This window comes from Halichoeres trimaculatus, unplaced genomic scaffold (genome assembly GCF_033239565.1).
Source record: "Halichoeres trimaculatus isolate MK-OKI-2021-1 unplaced genomic scaffold, fHalTri1.1 fHalTri1_scaffold_22, whole genome shotgun sequence".
Lineage (NCBI taxonomy): Eukaryota > Metazoa > Chordata > Actinopteri > Labriformes > Labridae > Halichoeres > Halichoeres trimaculatus.
In genome coordinates this window covers 20,756,834-20,768,458 of record NW_027437200.1, presented here as the reverse complement: position 1 = coordinate 20,768,458, position 11,625 = coordinate 20,756,834, and the positions used below count along the sequence as shown (strand labels likewise).

At 40.7% G+C, this 11,625-nt stretch overlaps 1 protein-coding gene across 1 annotated transcript in view; it reads left to right on the top strand.

Moving 5' to 3' along the window:
• The first annotated feature begins 875 nt into the window (after positions 1–875).
• Positions 876–11,625, top strand: part of rin1b (Ras and Rab interactor 1b) — a 48,623-nt gene continuing 37,873 nt past the window's right edge. Inside the window, exon 1 of the mRNA XM_074662017.1 lies at positions 876–1,153. The gene's annotated coding sequence lies outside the window, so the exon portion shown is untranslated. The remainder of the gene's footprint in view (positions 1,154–11,625) is intronic.

Below are 11,625 nucleotides of genomic sequence, written 5' to 3'. Positions count from 1 at the left end.
TTTGCTAAATAAATGATGAAATTTATTAATTGTATTTAAAACTTAGTAAAATTGATGACATAAAATGTTCCCCTTATTATAGAACCACTCTTATAAACATTAAATAAACGGTCTCACACATCTTCACAGTCTTAGTTTTGGTCAAACTGAGCCTGTTATCTTCCTCTCAGTGGTCCTCCTGCTACTTCCACCTTTGTCTTAAGATGGCCTGTGGCGCCATCCAGTGGAAACAAGTGGAATCACACATTCACCTGTTCAAACTGAAGAGAAAAAAAAGCATGAGGAGAAAAAAAGAAAAGAAATGGATGGATGGATGCAGCAGTCTAGAAATAGCTCCTACACTCTGAGGGGAAAAAAGCGCACTGTGCGTCAAAGTCCAGTTCCTGTTATGTGACGCTCTAACAGCTTTACCATGGACACAGAGCTGGAGGAGTGTGATTCTTATTATTATTTATATGCATTTCAGACGTGGGAAACAGGTTTAATTAGCATTTTGAGAATCTTGGCTGATCTCTGCAACCTGAACACAGCATGGTTGATAAATTTAATCACTGTGAGGGTTGTTTGGAGATACTTTTTGTCTCTCTGAGCATCTTTGATATGTTTTAACTAATGCTAACCTGTTGATCTTAGAGTATGTTGTGGATTTGAATTAAAGGTGCCATAACGTCATCTGTGTAGTTTGGAGTTGCGTGTGAAAAACACTCAGATCAGGACTTGAGGAATGGCTCATTTTCTGCAGGAAACGCCCTTTTTATTGTTTTCTAATGCACAGAAAAAGTGATCCTTCTGCTAGAACCGCTCTCCTCGGTGGCATACTGTGGTGTGGTGCGGTGTGTGAGTGTGTGTCAGAGTCAGAGAGAGGCGGGAGGGGTGGGGTGTTGGTGGGGGGGCACCCACAGTGTCTCTGCTGTGACTGTGTATCACTTCAGATGCTCAGACAGAATTAAAAAATGCGCTCCTCCGCCTTGTCACCAGTGTTGTGCGCATTTTCCTGACGAGACCCGCGTTCCCACAGCATGGTGCTCGGACTCCGCGGGCTCGGCTCTCGCGCTGCTCGTCATTAACCGTTACAAAAACTCACGCGCCTGGACGCCTAATTAGACAGCAGAGCGCGCGCAGCACCTGTCCTGTCCCCACCTTCACAGCAGAGGTAAGTTATCTTTTATGGAGATGAATTTTATTTTAAAAAAAAGTGCGAGTGGAGTGGAAAGGCTGCAGCCGGAGTTTCCTGGAGACTTTTTCACAAGCCTTCTGTCTCCAAGCTGCTGTTTCTCCATTAAGACTTTCTCCTCCCTTTGAAGGTTTCTTTCTATTCTCAAGTTCAAAGCGCGTTGGCGTTTGTTGTTTAACGTCGTTTCCGGTCAGCAGGGGACGTCTTGGTAAACAATGCTGCTGGCTGATTCATGCATATGTGACATTCAAAGCTAAGCCAGTTAATCAATTAGTGATCAGGGCGAGCAGGATATGGAAATGAGGCTATCCCACAAGCCTGGCTGCAGCCCAAAATGTGTCATGATTTAATAAAAGACGGATTATTCTCATCCTGGTGGAGGAAAAGTGAGTTTTTGTGATTGTTTCAGGCAGAAATGAGGTGTAGGTGTTCAGAAACCTCATTACACGCAGACAGGTTTGTGCTCTTTCAAGTTTTAGTGATGACTTTCTTCTTCTTTCGTCCAGAGGGAAACAAAAAGACTTCAAAGTTTGCCATCTCTGGTTTGTGCTCCAGCTCGAATCTGTCTTTTTCACAGCTTTCTGTGTTTTTTTCTCCTCCTCTCCACGCACCTGTGTTTCTGCACCTCTCCACCAGCCAGAAACACGCTCAATTAGCCACTCAGACTTTTTATTTCTGATCCCTCGTCTCCCCTCCGAGGGCAAAGTGAATGTAATCTCACACCATTGGACTGTTACATAACTTTAAAACTGAAGTGCCATCCTGCCTGCGTAGGAGTGGATGTGATGTTCCCACTTCCTTGCTGTTGTTTTGCTCGTTAATTCCGAGAGGCGCATTACTGTAAGTGGCGTTTTGTGACTTTGCTGATTTTTTTTGGATGTAGATGAGGTCCAGGGCAGGACTGATTGCTTTTAAAAGTCCTCACTCTGATTATTCAGCCTACCTACATGGAGTCTGTGATTGTTGAAGCCACACTGACATGTTGATTTCCACCAAATGTGCGTGTGTGTTACCGTTTCTGTGTGTGTGTGTGCTGCATTCAGGCCTGTGCTGTGTAGGAGTGTGATCGCAGTGTGCCCGAGCATGACGCGAAGAGATGTTGGACACATTTCAGTCCTTGGTGAGCAGTTTGTCCTCAGCGCTGCACAGACAGACACCTTACAGTAACCTGACTCATGGATACATGACAGGCTTCCCCCGGCTCTGCACACGGAGTGTGTGATCATGAACATGCAACACTGATACACACACAAAAAACATACAGGAATCCAACAATTTACAAAATCTGGCTGCTACTAGACAGAGTGCTAAAAAACAAATCACAGAAACATGCGTCATTTGTTTTTGGGTGAAGGAAATCACTAACCAAATATAAACACTGATAACTGTGACGTGTGAGGCCTTAAATCAAGATTGTAAAAGTTCCTGGTACTATAAGTCTGCAAAGCCAGATACAAGACCAGTTTTAGGACCAAAATTTTGGGACTGCCCTTCTGAGACACCATTCAGGGTTAGAGTGAAGGTGGGTGCAATCCTTAACCAAAGATAACCTCTGAAAACAACATGACGCCTGAAGCAAAGAGACAAAACTTCCTGAAACTATGTGTCTACAAAATCAGAAGCTGCAGTTTCAGGACCAAAATTTTGGGACTGCAATCCTGAGACCCCTTTTTTTTTTTGACAAATAGAGTTAGAGCATATAGGTGGGTGAATGTAATCTGAAACCAAATGTTAACATTTAAAAACTACAAAATGTGACACTAAAAGCAAAGTGACAGAAGTTCCTAAAACGATGAGTCTGCAGAGCTTAAAGCAGCAGTTTCAGGACCAAAATTTTTGGACTGCCCCTCTGAGACACAATTCAGGGTTAGAGTGAAGGAGGGTGCAATCCTTAGCCAAAGATAACCTCTGAAAACAACATGTGACGCCTGAAGCAAAGAGACAAAACTTCCTGAAAATATGAGTCTACAAAATCAGAAGCTGCACTTTCAAGACCAAAATTTTGGGACTCCGTTTCTGAGACCCTTATGTTGTTCCAAAAATGTCAGAATTAGCGTGAAGGTGGGTCACAGCAATCTTTAACCTGTTTAACCACTGAAAACAGCAACACTTGAAGCTTGAGGCAAAGAGACAAAAGCTATCAAAACTATGAGTCTACAAAATCAGGAGCTGCAGTTTCAGGACCAAAATTTTGGGACCGCGATTCTGAGACCCTTATTTTCGTAACAGATGGAGTCAGAGCAGAGGTGGGTGAATGCAATCTTAGATCAAATGTAAACCCTTGAAATTGCAATATATGACACTCAAACCAAAGTTACAGGAGTTCCTAAAACAATAAGTCTGCAGAGCCTGAAGCAGCAGTTTCAGGACCAAAAGTCTGGGATGTTTGTGTTGTTCCAAAAATGTCAGAGTAAGCACAAAGGTATGTCAATGCAATCTTTAACCAAGTATAAACACTGAAAACAACAACACTTGATGCTAAAAGCAAAGAGATAAAAGTTACCAAAACTATTAATTTACAGATCTACAAACTACAGTTTCAACCTCAAAATTTAGGGACCACCTGTTCGGGACTGCATTTCTGAGACCCTGTTAGGTTTAAAATGAAGGTGGGGAAACAGCTTTTTATAACCATGTTCAAATAATGGTAACTGCATCATGAAATCCTATAAAGCAAAGTTAAAAAAGTTTCCAATACTACAAGATAGTGGTGCTGCACGATTTGGGGAAAAGGTGCGATTTGCGATTAGGTGGACAATATTGTGATTGTGATTGTGCTTGCGATTTAATAAAAAAAGTTGTGTAATGGTGAGTCTACAGACCTGCTTGGTTATCATCGAGAAAAATCTGAATTGCATGTGCTGACATTGCGATTGCGATTGCGATAATCGTGCAGCCCTACAAGATAGCATAGCAAGAAGCTGCACTTTCAGGACCAAAATTTTGGGACTGCTTCTCAGGGGACCTTTGTTTGTTAAACAAGTCAGGGAGTGAAGGTGGGTGCAAACCATAACCAAGGATAACCACTGAAAAAATTTGGGAGTTCCAAAATTTTGGGACTCCGTTTCTGAGACACTTACGTTTTGCAACAGAGGAAGTTAGACAAAAGGTGGGTGAATGCAATCTTTAACCAACTGTAAACACTAGCAACTACAACATATGAAACTCAAAGCAAAGTGGCAGAAGTTCCTAAACAATGAGTCTGCAGAGCCTGAAGCTGCAGTTTCAGGACCAAACGTTTGGGACTGCATTTCTAGGACGTTAGTGTTGTTCCAAGAATTCAGGGTCAGGGTGAAGGTGGGTGTAGTTCTTAATCAAGTATAAACACTTAAAAACAACAATATGTGGTGCTTGAAGTAAAGAGACAAAAGTTCCCTAAACTAGGAGCCCACAGAGTGAGGAACTGCAGTTTCAAGGCCATAATTTTGGGACTGCTTTGTTCAGGACTGCATTTCTGAGACCATTGCTTCTTGCAACAGTTAGGTCAAAAGTAAAGGTGGGGAAAAGGCTATTTATAAACGGTAACTGCTATAAAGCAAAGTCGCAAAAGTTCCCAAAACTATGAGTTAGCAAGAAGCTGCAGTTATAGAACCAAAACTTTGCAGCTGCATTTCTGAGACTCTTTTAGATGCAACAAAGAGGGTAAGAGCAAAGGTGAAAAAGGGTTATCTATAACCAAGTTTAGATGATGGTAACTGCATCATGTAATGTTTTAAAAGCAAAGTTGGAAAGGTTCCCAAAATCATGAGTCTGCAGAGCCACAAGCTGCAGTTTCAAGGCCCAAATTTTAGGACTACGTTTTTTGGAACTATTGTTTGGACTGCATTTCTGAGTCACTTGTGTTGTTGAAGCAGTTGGGGTTACAGTGAATGTTAGGATTACAGCTAGAGCTTTCAAATGCTTACCTTGGTGGCCTAATGCTCAAACAAGGTTCCTAGAATGAAGTCCCAAAATTGTGGTCCTAAATCTGCAGCCCCTTCTCCAGCTCCTTTATACATGAAAACCAATCCTCTCCTCACTTTTCATTCCTGTTTCTTCCTGTCACGCTACTCCTATGAGCTGTAAATGAGTGTGTCGTGTCTGAGAAACTAAAAGCTTCTCCAAACTGATAGCAGGGAAATTTCAAAAACGTTGTCCTCAAAGTTTTCAGTGTTTTCCTTCTGAAGCCTCCCACTAAAAAAGTTACGTAATCTCCTGACATTTTGGAAAGGAGATGAAAAAACTGTCCTTTTGGTAAAGTTGGTGGATCCTCACCTGTTATTAAGTTTTGAATGGGTTTGTCTCATATTGAAAATCTGGTGTTGTGGTGAATAATGCTGCAAAAACTCAAATCTTATGCACATTCAGTATTTACATGGATACAGCGTGTTGAAATTTGGCTGTTTTGTGATTTCTAGCAGTTAGAGTAAAGTTTGAAGTGATGGTGGCCCAAACCACTCTCACTGTTCTGCATCACAAACAAAAATCTGTCCTGGTTTCACCGTCCAGGACTCTGAAAAACACCCTCAGGTTTTGCACCTCCTCCCCCGTCGCTCCTCACCAACACTCAGCACACACCTCCGCCCTCTGACCAACCCACAACCCGACGAGTCAACACAAAACACCAACAACAAAACTGCAGCAAAGACAAAACACAACATTACTACAGCATCACACAGCAGGAAGCAAAATCATCAACAGAGCATATGTATGACTCTGCAGGCCGTTATACAATATGTTGACTGGACTTTTTGGGTCAGCATGGAGGCTCTTAGCAAGATGAGACATTCTGATGAAAATAAAGATCAGGTTGTTTTTTCAGTTTTTAGTAAAACTGAGTCCTACCAACAAAATTTTAATGTTGATTTATCACAACGAAATTCAGTTGTTGGCATTTCCCCTCAAGCATCTCACTCCTCACTCTCACCCTGTTTTCAGCTCTATCAACTGTCCTCTCCTGTCTGATTAATGGCATGAAAGGGTCTTAAAATAAAAATTAACACATCAATAAATAAATAAATAAATGTATAAATTTGTTATGTTGCTCTGCTTATCCAGTACACAGAGCTTCATGAGCTCACAGTCCTCTACAGAGCTGTCAATCATGATATATCCAGTCTTTCTAAAACAGAACAACAAAACTAGAACTAACTAATATTATTGTTTCTATCATTGAGTGTTATGTCAACATCACAGGTTTAAAGTGTATGACCTATACTGCAGCCTGCCAGCAGAGGGGGCTCTTCATCTTTTAGCCTCAAAGCTGAAGGTCTTATATCTGAGGGCCATTTCAACCCTTAAAAGCCTAACCTATCAAAAATAGCCAGAAAATTCTTCTTTTCTTTTTTGGAACAGAGATGTTAATCAATCCTTCTCACAAAATCCATCAAAAATATTCCAAAATAATTTTCAAATATAATTTTTGCATCACATTTGATGCAAAAATTATGATTTGATTTGAATTCTGCAGTTTTGGCAACTCTTTCTAGTACAGTTATTAGCAAATTTGCATGATTTAGATGCAGAAAATACTTATTTTAAGGGGCTATGAGGAGTTTAAAGTGATCTTGAAAAAGTCTCCTTTCTAGATATATACCTGATTATAATCCACACTTTAAAATGAGATTATCAGCGCCAATACTGCTGGTTACATGTTATTTCAAAATGCTACTTCTTAGCTTCCAGGACGAGTCGTCCAGGACCGGACTGTGGTGAGAAGAGATAAAACACAAAGCTCTGTGTTTTTCTCCGCTAAAAATGATTTCTGTGATTAATTTTGTAGTGATGGTGGACACTGGAGCCTAACTGTCAGACAAAAAAAGGACAGAAGAGCAGAGGAAAGATAAACAGGAGAGAGATAGAGCACGAGCTAAAGGCTAAAAGGGCTAATCTGTTTGTGCTAATGTTCATTCAACCCACAGTCAGCAGTTATTCTGCAATGGTCTGTTCAAACTTGAGAGTCTATCAATAAATGAAGAGTGAGGTTACGTTAGCTCTGATTGATAGATGACTGGTAGGAAATAACCAGGATTCACTAACGTTACACATTACAGACATGTCTCAGAGCACCAAGCTGCTAGCTGAGCTAAATATAAACAGCTTCTAAACTACTCACAAACTGACAGTGTTTACTTGTTGTCACATCAGCCTACAGATACGCCAGAGCACCGGGCTGCTGATAGCACTACATGTAGCCGGCTGCTACAACATTTGCTTGATGTCATGTTTCAAACCATATTGCATTGTTTCCAGTAAAAAGTTGTCTTGAACAAAGAAAATTTGTTTCCATCAAATCTCCATTTGATTCCCAAACAAACACACGCCTCAAGAAAAGTTATTTACGACAGCGTGCGGAGACTCCAGGCCACAAGGTGGTGAGGGAGTGCAATCAAAACAGATGCTCCTCACAGCATCTTTATAAAAATAAACAAAAAACTATAGATGTTATTCCTATTGCCGCTTCTTGAAAATTCTTCTTGAAAATTAGCAATGACTTCAAACAGGGTTTTCAAGGAAACTTTATATCATGTTGATGTGAAAGATGTCTCTGAAACTCATGTATTAAATATGATGCGTTCAGCAAAATAGGGAAACATGCAATCCTTGCCTTTTGGATTTTAAGACATCATCTCTTTTTGGGTTGAATGCCTAAAAAATTAGGATTTAAGTGGACAAAATGTAGAATATCTGTCTCAGTAAAGATATTCAGGTTTAACCATCCAGTTTGACAGTTTTGTTTGGTATTTTGGTGTCATTTTTCAAAAGATACAGGGCTTCCTGGGTCAAAAGTTTCAACTGATTGGTCTGTGTCGCCACAACTGACAGAGATTGAAGTCAGATTTTTTGTCCTGAAAAGCTTCAGAGGAGTCAAACGTTCAGAGGAGAAAATAAAAAAAGCAGAACATGGTGAGGAAAAGGTGTGAGCTGACTTCCTCCCTCCCTTCCCGGCTGCTTCACAGAGAACAGTTTTATTACCTTACAGTATTGCAGGCTTTTGTCCTCTTGTGGTCACTCTAACACAATGTGAGGATGAAAGGGATTCTCTTATTGTCACTGTCGGGGAAGATTTACATAAATGCCCACAGGCTTGGAAGGCCTAAGGATGAATATAAACATCCAAAAAAATCAGACATTTTTTAGGAATTCTCTGAAATAAACATTTTTCGTGTCTTACGTGATCACATTTGATTGATAGAAAACAAATCCTTGACCCCAGGATTATTAAACCAGGTGTGAAACGCAGCTGAAATTGAAATAAATCCAAAGCTCTTCTGGTTTCGTGAAATATCTCCCTTTTAACGTCCAAAACAAAACTCCAAAAGGCACTCTGCTTTTAAAGAGGCATTGTTCACTCTCACTTATGGAAAAAAACCTCTGACATTACCTAACAATGCTGCACAGAAATACCGTTCAGTATGGAGAGCTCCTCGTGTCGATCTGTCATTAGTCACACAGTGAATCACACAATTACCCAGAGGTGAAAACAGAGCGGTGAAAGCAGAGTGTATGATGGGGAAAAAGACGTTTAAAGAGCATAAAAACCTTCAGAAATGTGATTTAATTCATTACACATAAAAGCTCCGAGGTTATTTACATTTCAGCATCACGTCTGTGTTTCCTCTCCTCCTGATGTCGGCTCCAGTCCAGCTTCGTCTGCTCTAATTGAATGAAGTGTGAAAGCTCTGACAGCGCGCCGACATTATTCTGCTTGTTTGGTGTTTTTTAAAGTGATCAACACAAGTGACAGCATCTTGGAGAAAAAAAAAAAGTTGGTTTTTGGATATTTTCAAGGCAGACAAGTGAAGAGTTGGAAGTGGATTGTTAAACTGGCAAGTTTTCACAGCTTCTCATGAGAAGAGTTTGATTTCAAAACTCCAAACGCTCCGTTGGGTGACCTGTTCCTTTGGATGAATGTGGCGACCGACGCCAAGTGCTGCCTTCACGAAGAAGCTCGAAAACATGGTGAGAAAAACAAGACTCAGTGATAATTATTCATCAGTCATTTATTGGTTACAACAATCAACAAACAAGCTAAGCTTTTTTAAATGGTGGACATTATGCTGTCAGTTATCCTGCCAGTTAAAAACAGGGAGCCTAAAGCTTTGACGTGAAAGGAAAAAACATTTTATAGCAAAAAAAATTAGAAAACAATAAAGAAAAAGACATAAGTTACAAATAAAATTGATTTAACAGAGAAATCTTTATCAAGACACAAATGACAATTAATTAACACCAATTAAATCTCAACCACTAGGGGGCAGTAGTGATAAAGGAACACAAAACAGACATATTACTTTAAATCTGGTGTGGCTAACGCTCCAGTAGATGACTTCTTAAAGGTAGATTCTGCGGGATTTTTTTAATTTGTCAGTAAACACAACATTCAAACTGGGCTCCTCCCCCTTGGCTCAGTGCCAGCTGCAGCGCACACCCACTGCCTCCAACTAGAGCTACTTGAACACATACACTAGCCAAGCAACCACCGGTAGTCCATGCTCTGCTACATGAAAGAAACCCAAGAGCCGTGCACCTAATGCAAGCTAATCACAGGTATTTGACACATACCTGGTTAGCATGAAGCTAACTCACGTTGCTATTTGACCTGAGCTGCTCTCCAAGTTCCTGAAAACGAGTAAAAGTTGAGCCAAGCTTCACCCTCGTTTAGAAAAAAAACTAATTTGTTTGGTGTTTCGTTTCACTTTGGTTGTGTTTTTCTTGTTCTGTGCTACGTTTACTTCTCACTCGAGTTAGCCTCCTCGACTTGCTAATCAACACACAAAGTCACTTCCACACTGGGAGAACTGTGATTGGCTGTTGCAACCACACCTACTCTCTGCTCAGAAGCACCTTGATACAACCAAAACATCAACATACAGGCAGAGGAGGGGGTTGAGGCAGACACAGACACTGACACACATCTGTCGAGGCTCAGACAAGTGGCTCAAGTGACGATTGAGCAGAATTATTTCTGAAAAGTTGACATTTTATTATTCAGGAAAAATCCTGCAGACCCTATCTTTGAACATTTAGCAGAAAATGGTGAAAAAAAAGAAAGGAAATATATATTTTTCTCATTATTTTGTCCCTTCCACCGTGTTGGGGTTATCCAGGGCTGGCTCATAAATAGGAATTTGGTAAGCATCTAGTTTAGTACTAGTAGCTTACTCCCTTTGATTCTTGGCCACTAGGGGCAGCAGTAGCAGCAGTCAGTGTAACAGAAATTTCACCTACAATATGGTGTGGCTTATTGATGATGGGTTTTGTTTGTTTTTATTTATATTTTACGCATGTAGCAGAAGAAAAGTGAGAACATCTTTAAGATACCAGTTTTTTTTTAGCTCCATATTTGGTCCCCACCAAGCGGCAACCTCCGGTCTGGGAATATGAGACGAAGCGGAAGTGCTAAAATCTGCTGTTTCTCGAGTGTTCACTTGAGGCTGGCTCCAGAGGTATAGGAAGTCACATACACACCAAGACAAAAAAAGCCATTTTCAAAGCAGAAATTAACCTATTTACAGCCTGGTTCAAAAAACGTCTCCTGTCTAAGTCGCTAATTTTACTACCAGCTCCCACTGTACACGGGGTGATTTTTTTTCTAATGCGGCCGTTCAGAGGATATTAAGATCGCGAGCTCCTCCAATAAGAGGCACAGCTGAGGGTCACGTGACGGCAGGCGTCCTATAGCTGTAGGCAAAGCCCTTGCCACTACCAATATGGCCGCTGTAGCCGATCTGCTTCGTTTTCCGTAACAGAAACGTTTTAAACAGTCTATGGTCCCCACCACTTGGTATTGTCCAATACCAGAGCCAGATCAAGGGGTACCCCACGTTTGGCGAATGGCCAATAAATATTGATTTGATGCAGAGTCCAAAATTTCAAAACTTACAAGTCACTCGAGTCATTTGATTCTTGGCCACTAGAGGGCAGCAGCAACAGAGGAACACAATACAGACTCATCACTTTAAGGCCTTCTACACATGTGGCCAAAACAAATACCCCCCCATTCGTTTTTATAAAATACTTTTGTCCACTGCAACGGACAAATCTGATGGTGAAAGTGGCTCGAAGCACGCCAAACCCGTTTTTTGCGGTGTTTCTCAGATATCAGACCCATGCCATCCAATCATGATGAACCCCTGTTATTCAGCTGTGACGTTTGGGAACCAAAAACTCAGTTTTCCAGCTTCTACATAGAACCACAAAACCAGAGTTTTGCAAAATCTTCAATGGCGCAAAACTACAGTTTTGTATGGATGACAGGCGTAAACGTTTAAAAGGCTAAAATCTGGTGTAACTAAAATGTAAAGATTTTTTTCCCACTAATTCAGTCGATAAAATGTAAAAAAATGAAAAATAAGAAAAACATGAAAAAAATCTAAAATAACTTTTTTTTCATCCCATGTTTTGTCTCCACCTCCTGGTATTGAAATACTGTTCGACACCAAAGACAAATTTCAGAACAGAGGAACCAT